The sequence below is a fragment of the Aquarana catesbeiana genome, linkage group LG02, assembly GCF_042186555.1.
Source record: "Aquarana catesbeiana isolate 2022-GZ linkage group LG02, ASM4218655v1, whole genome shotgun sequence".
Classification (NCBI taxonomy): Eukaryota; Metazoa; Chordata; class Amphibia; order Anura; family Ranidae; genus Aquarana; species Aquarana catesbeiana.
Window position 1 is genome coordinate 412,558,262 of NC_133325.1, and position 12,990 is coordinate 412,571,251.

Sequence of the window (12,990 nt, forward strand, 5' to 3'; positions counted from 1 at the left end):
GCCATAGTAATAATGTCCCACCTTCTGTGACAGACGGCATACTGATCCAATGGCGGGCAATTCAATTCACAGCTCCGTGACAAACGGAGATTGCCGCTCTGTTCCGGGCATTGTTAGGCTGCCTGGCAGGCACTGGTGAGGCAGCATCCACAGACACTGGCAGGCTGCATGATGGGCATAGGCAGGCTGCATCTGATGGACACAGGCAGGCTGCATGACAGGCACAGGCAGGCTGCATCTGATGGGCACAGGCAGGCTGCATGACAGGCACAAGCAGGCTTCATATAACAGGCACAGGCAGCCTGCATATGTTGAGCACAGGCAGGCTGCATGACGGGCACAGGCAGGCTGCATCTGATGGGCACAAGCAGGCTGCATATGATGGGCACAGGCAGGCTGCATGATGGGCGCATCCAGGCTGCATGACGGGCACAGGCAGGCTGCATATGACGGGCACTGGCAGGCTGCATATGACAGGCACTGGCAGGCTGCATCTGACCATCTCCTGTACCATGTCTGCAGTCGCTGACCATCTCCTGTACTATGTCTGCAGTCTCTGATCATCTCCTGTACCAGATGGTTAGAGACTGGGGTCATGATACATGAGATGGTTAGAGGTTGCAGCCTGCATTTTTCTTGAGCTTTTCTTGCACTAAAGGTGCCAATAATGGCCAACAATAAATTCATATTAATTTAAATTGATGATATTAATAAAAAGTCGAATATAATACAATTGTATATAAATATTTTTTTTAAACTGTCATTATCGGTTTCGGTTTTCGGCCTAGTGCAACCTTCATTTTCGGTTTCGGCACCAAAATTTCCATTCACTGCACCTCTAGTCCTAAGAATACAATTGCACATCATAACACTACATTGGGGTGCAATGCAGTGAACTGCATTAAAAATGGATCATATGTCGATTACACACAGACGTGTGTGTACATTATACCTGCCTTAGTGGGTTAATCCCATCAATCACCTTTGGGTAAATACTATAATACACAGTTTTGAGACTCTACACCTAAATGTGTTTGCAAGGTGTATGAAGATAATTACCTGCCGAACTAGCTAAAGCCTCACGGTCTTGCTTGTATATTCTTCCTCATTTAATGTAATTCTTATCTGTTCCTCTTGTTAGGATGGAAATGATCCTTGACCAGTATGTATGTTTGTTTGAAATTTACATGCTGATTGTAATATTTTGTTGGAATTCCATAAAAACCCAAATAAAAATTATATGGAATAAAAATTGATCATGTCTGCATTTTCATGCAGCGCAAAGCAAGTCATGGCATGTTACCACAGTGTGTCACAATGCATAGACAGCATGTACATGTTTGAGGACTGGGGGGACCTATAATTGTACCAGGGCATTGGAAAAGGGTGAGTACTTGGTACTATTTCAAAGAAAATGTAAAAAAAAAACAGCTCTAGCCACTATATATTTACCCAATATTTGACACTGTCCCAAAAGGCTTACCAATACAGCAGTGCTGTTCCGCACCTCTTGTGGGTTGCATGACTCCCAGAGGAATTCAACCCACTCCTGGGATCTCATGGTGACAAGGCTCCACCCTCTGCTATGGACTCACAGGAAGAATGCCGCAGAGAGGTGCACCAAGTCATTATTTGGCACTGCTTTCTGTACCATTCAGGATCCACCCACCTCCAAAATAAGAAGAGGATGGAGGGTCAGGAGGTGCTCCCATGGTAGAAGGGGGTACAGGAATGGTGAGGCTGGTGAGCCAGGAGTTATGCTTTCAGTATCATGAGTCAATGAATGTAGGTCAGAGTAAAGTCCATGTCTACACCTGCTTGTTCTGGTTCAGTGAATCAAAATAATGAAGCAAGACGGTCAGCATGACAAGCAACTAGCATTTTCAGAAGGAAGGGTCAGCAATGGCAGCCATCATGTTCCACATGACAGTAATACACTCTAATAGTTATTTCATGATAAAATCCTGCCAGGTCTCTCATCTATGATTGTGACTTAGGTAAAAGGTTTGCAGGCTGTGCATTAAGTCTATACAATATTTCTGTCTTTTGTCTCTGAAATAATAAACCCTCATTTTTATTTCATGATAAAATCTGCCTTGTCTCTCCCTCTGAAAATGTGGCCTACTAAAGCTGCTTATATTGTGTGCATGGCCTTTGAATAACATTTCTGGCTTTTTTTCAGTGGCATAATACCCTTTAATTTTGATTTCTTAATTACAACTTGCCAGGTCTCTCCGTTTTAAACCTTGGTCTACCAAAGCTGTTAACAAAATGTACAAGAAGTCTGTACGATATTTCTGGCTTTGTCTTTGAAATAACATGTTCTAATTGTTATTTCATGATAAAACATATCCGGACCCTACTTCATACATTGCTGACCAGTGTGGTTTTGAAGTGTTTTTCTATACTCTGCTTTGACATTTATTAAACCTTTAAGACAATACAGTGTGGTTCTGTGAAAAAAGAAAATTACAAATTATCTATCTACAAAACACTGGCCATTTGGATCAAAGTTCAGCTTTAGCTTTGCTTTTGAAAAGTAAACTTTTCTATAGCCTTTAGATTTGTTGTGGCCGCTACTTCCACTGTTCATATCAAACCTATTTTCCTGCTTCATAAAAGAAATCGGGTGTCACAGTCAAAACTATCTACAAAGTTTTAAAGTTGAAATAATCTTATTGGGTTGCCACTGTAATGTGATTAAACCAATCAATAATGTGAAAGTAAAAAAAACAATTACACATCCAAAATATGTGGTGACGGAATGTGGGGTCACTGATGCTGTCCGTGAGAATTGTAATGTTGTAATTGTAACGTAATGTTCCATAACACCAAAAGGTGTCTAAGCTTGTGATTGAAAGAAATTGTATTTTTCCATGTAACCTTTGAAGTTTCTTAAAAAGGAGGACTTTCTCGCCACTGTATGCTATTTTCAGTTGCATTGGTACATGTCCCCTATAGCAGTGCCAATCTCTATATGCCCTTTGTTTGAAATTCTATTAAGCCAGGTACACACTGAAAGTTTATTTTCGTTCAACCCAGTAGTCTGAATGAAAAAAGCTTAGAGGTCACTGTATTACCTAAGCAATGTTAGTGTGGCCATCTTCCCCGCTGAGCTATTGTGTTCTGACAGGGGGATTGCCCCCCCAACATGCCAGACCTGATCGCCTGCTGATTTTCCAGCATGCCTGTTCGACAGAAGGCGGTCATTAGACTGGCTTCTGTTGGACAGGCTGCTGTACACACTGGCTGAATGTCAACCAGTTTATGTTAACTGGCCGATACTGAATGATATTTGGAATGTGTGTACCAGCCTTTAGGCTAAAAAATGAGCAGAACTGAGTTTTAAGGTTCTCCTCAAAAGACCTCAATTGGGTTTAGATTAAAATGACTATTGTCTTTATTGTCTCTTGATACTATTATACTATTTTCTTTAGATGTCTCCAGGACCAGCTTCCTGCATTAACATGAACACTTGGCTTGTCTGAGCATACTGGCTCACATCTCGGAGAGGTACAGGGAAAGTATAAACACAGATGCCTCTGGTGCTGCTTTTTTGGGGAGTAACAATATTCACTAAATAACGTTTTGCTTACCTATTTGATCATTATTTCCCTCCACAAATGTTGACTGGCATAGTCATGAGGCTGTCACCTGATCCAGCCAAAAACAGTTGAACTGAACGACTTATATCTTACAACTAGACTCGTAGGTTTTTGGGTACCTTTAATTATTGGCCACCAGGAGGTGAGGTGAGGAGACTTCGTAGTTAAAAATCTCTATATGTTTTCAGAGTCTCTCCAGACCTTCCAAGACTATTACATCTGGGCCTGTACTCCCCCTCCCAGCTTCTGCTGTTACTTCTGCTCTTTAAATGTGTTTAGTAATGCTAACGGGGCATTTACTAACAAGTACTATTGCTATTCTCTAGAGACCTATCATATGCACTTCTTCTTCCACTCTCCCTCCGTCCTGGTTCCATTTTTCTTACCTAAACAATCTGTGTAAATGACTTGCTCCTCTGCCGCTGTCTTTTTTGTTTGGCATCTTCTTTGCTTACACTTATAATTTGTGCATTTTCATAGATTTTGTTATTTTTAGGAATACTGAAAAAAGTAAGAAGGTAAGACTAAATGTTTTTTTTTTGTCAAATATGTACTAATTGTTAAAAAAAAACAAGGTAAAATAGAGTTACATTTGATGAAATGCTGAGATCAATTTTTATATATTTGTTCTAAACAGATCACTGTGAGGATTTATCATACAAACAATTAACTGTCAGCTTGTTGACATGTTTAAACATACACCTAATTTTTTCAAGGCAAAAAAAGACATACCTTGGATGTTAAGCAAACTTTTCTTTTAAAGTGTATATAACTTGGCTTGACTTTTGTTTATCAATCGCTTATTATACATTAGACTAGGGAGATGGATCTTATGAATTTTCCTGGGGCCTTTTTTTGATTATACAGAAAGCTAATAGGTTCCTATCAATTGCATTAGAGCAGACCGGAAGTGTGCACACTCTGTCTGTACTAATTAGTGCACAAATGTAAGTATTATCATCTTTCTATTTGGCGCTTCATTACTTACTTTTACTTTGTGAATAATGCTACTTTATTTTTTTTTATTTTTATATAATGCAGAGCCATTATGCAGTGTTTTCAAGAGTACCACAAAGGAGAATACAATCTGTTATTTGTACCACAGTCAAACAAATATGCAAATACACAGTCTAGTGCCATTTTGAATACATGTCAAGTAACTTACCAGTAGCCATGAGATTTGAGTTCGGGTTGAACATGGGTTTGAGGCCAACTACGCCCATTCACCATTCAGTCATTTGCTGCCTGAACTCCCAGGATGGTCAAAACAGCGTAGGGATCAAGGGTGATATATTGAGCAAATATGGTAATTTGCACATGCCCATCAACCATCCATAGTATTTATTACTATAACTTTACATGGCCAGACTCACACTTTTCCCCTTTTTTTTTATCCACATTCATGTGAATGTGTATATATACATATATCTATATCTATATATATATATATATATATATATAGATATAGATATAGATATATATCTATATCTATATCTATATCTATATATATATATATATATATATATATATATATATAGATATAGATATAGATATATGTATATATCTATATATATACAGTATCTCACAAAAGTACACTCCTCACATTTTTTGTAAATATTTTATTATTTCTTTTAATGTGACAACGCTTAAGAAATGACACTTTGCTACAATGTAAAGTAGTGAGTGTACAGCTGGTATAACAGGGTAAATTTGCTGTCCCCTCAAAATAACTCAACACACAGACATTAATGTCTAAACCGCTTGCAACAAAAGTGAGTACACCCCTAAGTGAAAATGTCCAAATTGGGCCTAATTAGCCATTTTCCCTCCCCTGTGTCATGCAACTCGTTAGTGTTACAAGGTCTCAGGTGTGAGTGGGGAGCAGGTGTGTTAAATTTGGTGTTATCGCTCTCACTCTCTCATACTGGTCACTGGAAGTTCAACATGGCACCTCATGGCAAATAACTCTCAGAGGATCTAAAAAAATAATTGTTGCTCTACATAAAGTTGGTCTAGGCTATAAGAAGATTGCCAAGATCCTGAAACTGAGCTGCAGCATGGTGGCCAAGACCATACAGCAGTTTAACAGGACAGGTTCCACTCAGAACAGACCTCGCTATAGTCGACTAAAGAAGTTGAGTGCATGTGCTCAACGTCTTATCCAGAGGTTGGTTGTCTTTGGTAAATAGACGTATGCAGAGGTTGAAGGGGTGGGGGGGGGTCAGCCTATCAGTGCTCCAACCATACGCCGCACGCTGCATCAAATTGGTCTGCATAGCTGTCGTCCCAGAAGGAAGCCTCTTCTAAAGATGATGCACAAGAAATCCCGCAAACTGTTTGCTGAAGACAAGCAGACTAAGGACATGGATTACTGGAACCATGTCCTGTGGTTTGATGAGACCAAGATAAACCTATTTGGTTCAGATGGTGTCAAGCATGTGTGGCCGCAACCAGGTGAGGAGTATAAAGAAAAATGTGTCTTGCCTACAGTCAAGCATGGTGGTGGGAGTGTCATGGTCTGGGGCTGCATGAGTGCTGCCGGCACTGGGGAGCTACAATTTATTGAGGGAACCATGAATGCCAACATGTACTGTGACATACTGAAGCAGAGCATGATCCCCTCCCTTCGGTGACTGGGCCGCAGGGCAGTATTCCAACATGATAACAACCCCAAACACACCTCCAAGATGACCACTGCCTTGCTAAAGAAGCTGAGGGTAAAGGTGATGGACTGGCCAAGCATGTCTCAAGACCTAAACCCTACTGAGCATCTGTGGGGCATCCTCAAACGGAAGGTGGAGGAGCGCAAGGTCTCTAACATCCAGCAGTTCAATGATGTTGTCATGTAGGAGTGGAAGACACATGTGAAGCTCTGGTGAACTCCATGCCCAAGAGGGTTAAGGCAGTGCTGGAAAATAATGGTGCCCACACAAAATATTGAAACTTTGGGCCCAATTTGGACATTTTCACTTAGGGGTATACTCACTTTTGTTGCCAACGTTTTAGACATTAATGGCTGTGTGTTGAGTTATTTTAAGGGGACAGCAAATTTACATTGTTATACAAGCTGTACACTCACTACCTTACATTGTAGCAAAGCGTCATTTCTTCAGTGTTGTCACATGAAAATATATAATAAAATATTTACAAAAATGTGAGGGGTGTACTCACTTTTGTGAGATACTGTATATATATATATATATATATATATATATATATATATATATATATATATATATATATATGTGTGTGTGTACTAGCATCCCCATGCTAGTCCTTCTTTGGTTCTAGCATCCCTTTGGTTCTCCAGCCCTCCTCCCTCATTGTATTTTAGCTGTTACCTTTTCCTTCAGCAGCTTTAACAAACCATATATTGAGCAAATACGGTCATGATCATAATCTGCAAACTCAGCTGAACCAAGCTTAAAGGTAGTTGCAGTGGACTGAGAAGGGGAACAGAGCAAGACATACAGCATTGGGAATTGCTCCACACCGAGATCTGGAGAGAAATCTGTTCCAGTCACAGACAAAGACTGATTTTCCTAAAGCTGGCCATACATGGGGGAACATTGATTGAGATACAGAACTTCCAGCTCCATGTTTTGTTGCAATCACAAAGCAATCAAGACCATAAACTGACTGCAAGAAAATCAGATTTAAATTGTCCCAATTGAACATGGCAGACAAAGCCCTTTTCTGACAAAATTACTGTAGGTTCTTTTTTTCCATTTTTTATTCCATCTTTTAATAAACTATATTGACGCTGTCAATTCGTTGTTCATTTTCAACTTCAAAATCCTGGGTGGAAAATTGCTTAGTGCCTGGCCATTACTTGCAATAGTATGCCTGATTACGAGTGGATGAATAATGATTGAAATTGAGTGAAAATTGCAAAGTGTATGGGCAGCTTAACAGTCAGATGTGTGCTTACAATACTAGGGTTAAATGCTCCAAGTCTTCTTGGGGAGCTGAAGTGAAGAAGTACACCCAATGGGGACGCACCCAATCCTCCCTTCTTATCCACTGGGATCTGTGAACAGGGGGGAGAATCATGTGACTAATCAGACTCTCCCTCATTCCGATATAAATATATGTGTGCCTATCTAGCCTATATATAGAAACATAACATAGAAAAGTGACAGCAAAAAAGACTCAGTAGTCCATCTAGTCTGCCCATTTTTATTTATTTTTTGTTTGTTTTTTTATTTGTTTTGGGGTTTTTTTGTATTCTTTTTTTTTCATTTATCTTGTTGTCTGACTATAGATCTATGTTTATCCCAAGCATGTTTAAAGCCATTTACTGTTGACTGTCTTACTACCTCTGTTGGTAGTTTATTCCAATCATCAGCTACTCTTTAGCCTCGTACATACAATCGGATTGTTGGCCAACAAAACCTTGGACTTTTGTCCGAAGGGCATTGGCCCAAACGTGTCTTGCATACACACGTCCACACAATTGTTGGCCAACAAATATGAACGTAGTGGGGTACTACGTTATTTTTCAGCTCTTTAGCGCCACCCTTTGGGCTCCTTCTGCTAATTTCGTGTTAGTAGAAGTTTGGTGAGTGTTGATTCGCGCTTTTCATTTTGCACTTTTCATTTCGCGCTTTTCAGGTTATGCTTTTCAGTTCGTCTCTGAACGGCTGTTCATCAACCACCCGTGTTGTGGAATCGGAGGAGATAACGTGTTATTTATTATTGGCCTTGGAGTTATTGTTTTGACATTATTTTTTTGGTTGAATAATGATTTGATTTGTTATATTTTCTATATTTTTGGATGCATAGAATGCACTTTTTGGTTAAGTTCTATTGGCAGATAGCATGTCTAATTTTATTTGTTTTCTTTTTTAATGCACAATAAAAAAATAGTGGAGAATAATACTTGGCTATGTGTTTTACTTCAAATGACAGTTTGGGAGTAGGCAGTTACATTTAAAAAATACAATTTAAAATTGACAAGGGACACCAACATAGTTGTATCTTTGATCTTAAATACTACGGGATAATGGTGTTGTGGTAACTTGCCCCCCCAAAAAAAGCATAATAATATTATTCTTGATATCACTAGAAAAAAAAAAAAAGCCTTTGAAAATTAGTTTGCAATAACTCCATCAGTATCACCAGCAAACCAGCTTCATTATTATCCCATTAAAGAAGAGAATTGTGCGCTGCATTTTTAGATTTCATAATTTGCCGGGTCACGAATGTTAATTCTCCATTACGAATGCTAGTTTACAAGACCGACCGCTTCTGTCCTTGCTTCTGAGCATGGGTGTTTGTACTTTGGACTTTTGTTTGACAGACTTGTGTACGCACGCTTGGACAATCCGACAACACACATTTGTCTGCGGAAAATTTTAAAACCTGCCATCCCACAATTGTCTGCGGAAAATCCGACAACAATTGTCAGATGGAGCATACACACGGTCGGATTTTCTGCCAACAGCCTGTCATCAAACATTTCCCGTCGGAAAGTCCGATTGGCTTTTCGGTAAAATAATACTTTCTACGATTCGTTTTGAACTTTCCTCCAGTTAGTTTGTGGTCATGTCCCCGTGTTCTTGATTTTGGTTTCATATTGAAAAGACGGCCTTCCTGAACCTTATTCACCACCTTGATGTTTTTAAAGGTTTCAGTCATGTCTCCCTTTCCCTTCTTTCCTCAAAGCTGTACATATTAAGTTCCTGAAGTTGCTTGTTTCAGTTGTTTTATCCCCCAAACCTTTCACCATTTTTGTTACCTGTCTCTGGACTCGTTCTATGTTATCAATATCTTTCTGTAAGTGAGGTCCCCAGAACTGGACACAGTATTCTAAATGAGGTCTCACTAATGATCTATATAGGGGAATCAGAACCTCCTTCCTCCTGCTGGTGATCCCTCTAGTGATGCATCCTAGTATTCTATTCTAGATAATAAATATACTAAAGTATAGCTGCTTGGGTATAGGTATCTTTATATTTGCATAGTTTTCCATTTTCTTTTTTAACTCTTAAATAATCGCAATGTATTTTTGAATATTAAAATGATTGTACTGTCTTAACAAACTCCGTCACAGTGAAACCTTTGCAAATAAGGAGAATGTACGACATACTGGTAAAGGCTCATCTCTGTAATGAAAAGATGCCCTCTAATGACACTACTGAAGATGTAATGTAATAAACAGTTATACTAGATAAAGGGCTGACATTTAAGCAGATAACTCTAAATATTACAAAGCATTTAAGCAAAGCTGTTGCATATTAGGCAGGATTACATCACTGTAATATTACGGAGGAGCAGATTGAAAACTCATTTACATTCATGCTACCATTGCTGAAGAGTCAGCAGCAGGGCCAGATTCATTGGGCACAATAGGTTTGGCCAAGGAGGTAGCCTTTCCCTGTATAGTTATCAGCTACACATTTTGTCCCCATCATCATCTCATATAACCTTATTACATTGTCACTATAGTATTCTAAGCAACGTTCAGTCTAGTAACATAAGAAAATGTTCTGTGTAAAATAGGTGACCTTAAGGCTGGCCATACATTATACAATTTTTTTGCACAATTTTCCTTTAGATTTACCAAAACCATATAATATGAGGTCAAACCTAAACACTTTCAAGTTGTAAGCAATCAGACAGGTCCTTGCACTATATAGTTGAAGGTAAATCTAAAGGAAATTGAATAAGAGATTTGTATAATGTATGGTCAGCTTTACAGAGGTTGTTTCGGCGGCTGTATATTGCTGGGTGCTAATAAGGATATATCCACATATACGGATATAAAAACAAGCTATGCCTATAAGCAAGCTTTCCTAACATCTAACAATATACAACAGCTTTTATCAGATTAGTTGCACCTTTTGTCAATGAAAAGCTTTCCTTCAGCTCTAGTCCTGTGAGTTTGCTTAGAAAAAAGGTACAAAACAGAGCACCTTGGCCTCATGACCAGTGGCGGCTGGTGGGGTTTTCTTTTTGGGGGGGGGCGGCAAACACTCCCCCTGCGGCACTTCCCCCCCATGGCTACACAGCCTCCCCACCACCACCACCCACTGTCCTTAACTTGGATGCGGGCAGTGAGAGCGTGGCAGACTCGGGGAAAGCAGTCCTTGCAGCTTTTTTTTTTTTTGTTAGGGGAATTGAACTTGGATGGGGAAGGGTGCATATGGGATGCCTATTTGATCAATGAAACTTTGTAGGAACTATATAAACTCCAGTATATACATTTTCTCCTCTTCTACCTCCAGCACACACTTGCTTGCAGACTATCACACCCAGGACCAGCTAGCACAGGTTTCAGACCCAGCGTAATCTCACCTGGGTCTGGTTAAATGCCCTTTACAGGCAATGACCGCAGGAACCTATAGTGTAGCAAAAATGGAAGTCTTTGGTGCTAGCTGTCCTATCTGTGGCTATCACTCCCAGTACCACCTCTTCAGGCACTGCCAGCCCTCATGGCTGCAGCTTCCACTTTCTACTGCCTGTGCCACTACAGTCCTCCTGACTGGCTCTGCACCCATCTCACTCTGCTCCATCCCAGTCCTCTCAGGCATGCCTCCCAGTCTTCCTGACTGTGTGTCACTCACCAGCCCTCCTGGCTATTCCTGTTATTCCTGGAGACTTACATGGCAGTGTCCTCCTGTTGTCCTCTCCTTTCTCCCAGTGCTTCATAGCCAGAACACCTTCATGGGTTTTTAGAAGGTCCCGTCCGCACCCGAGCCCAGGCCCAAGGTCACCCCCCCCAACTGGGGAGCTACCTCAAAGGCCACGACAGCCTAACACTCCATCTCAAGCTTCCTCCCAAACTCTCCTCCCCAGCTGGGCTGACCCAGGGTATGCCAACCCAAGTTGGGGATTGGTCAGGACCCTCAGAATACTCCAGGCAGCTCCACCTTACTTCCCCTCCCATTTTTCTAGAAGGTACCAGTACATTCTAGAAATAGGGGGGAGGTCTCAGTGATGCTGCCTGTGAGTCATCCAGCTCTCCCTGGATCTCCTCCCAACCCATGAAAAAACACAGACAGGCTTGGCTGCCAGCCCCGCCTGCACAAATTTACCTACACTAAACACACACAAAAAACTATCTACGCTTCTAGCACTAGAGGGTGCAACAAAAGTAAAAATGGTATTCTCAAAGGCAAGTAAATATTTTGCTTTAAAATATCCACAACCTGGCTTTCTGTTTTAAAGCAAAAAAATGTACTTACCTTTGTGAGCACTCTTTTTACTTTAAATGAATACATATTTTAAGTAGTCAAGATGCTCTGTTTTGTTCTTGTTCTTTTTATATGCATCAGACCTCCCAGCCTATGTTATGAGCTGCCAAGCCTCTAAGAAATTTGAATTTTTAGTGATAGTCCTCTAAGATTATATTGGTGAAATCTCCAGCTGCTGTTTCTAGCACTTTTGGAAACGTGCTTGCAAAGTATCACAGAGAGAATCACTACATTTTAAATTGGGTCAGAAAATGATAACGTTGGGGATTTATGGTTGATAAAAGTATTACTTATTTCTGTATTTCTGCACCTCCACTTTGCATTTCATGAATGTTTCCATCTGCATTTGGCTCACTGTTACTCGGTTGTATATAAAAATGCTTTACAATACTAATTAATCGCTAATGCAGCCATTCTCAACTAGGGTTCATTGAAACCCTTGGGTTCCTCTAAAGGTTGCTAAGGGTTCCTTGATCTGTGGCTGATTGACTTCCCATTTGATGGTGCCTGCACTTGGCAGAGACAGCTGAATTGCACCAAGGATCTTGGGTCTGAAGGTCTTTTTAGAGGTCTGTAAAGGGGGCAGTTTTACCACTGACCACCAATGTAAGGAGGCATTTTGCCACTAGCACACAATCAATTGGTTTTAGCAGCGGTTCCCCGGAGACCTGAAAATTATTTCAAGGCTTCCTCTGGGGTCAAAAGGTTGAGAAAGGCTGCCATAATAGGAGATTAAAAAGATATTCACAATGGCCACAGGACGATATAGGAACCTTAACGCAAAAAGTCACGTGACATCTCTTTTCTTCTAGCAGTTGTCATAATTCGTGTAGAGCTTACCCCTGAAGGAGCCGCTGGATGTATTGGGTCCCATTCCTGTGCTCACAACTCTGCAACTAGCTCCATGCGCTCTGACAGTGATAATGCGCTCTGGGGAACAGTGGCGGTGCATCCATAAGGGTTCCGCCCCCTCTCTCCAGCCACCCCCTCTCTGAACCGCCTCTCCACCAATCAAGTGCTTGGGTCTGTTACCCGTCACCTGATTGGCTGAAACGACAGGCGCTGTGATTGGACGCCTATCGGGAGGAGAGGACACCAATCAAGTGCTCCTCTCCACCAATCAAGTGCTTGGGTCTGTTAACCATCACCTGATTGGCTGAAACGACAGGCGCTGTGATTGGACGCCT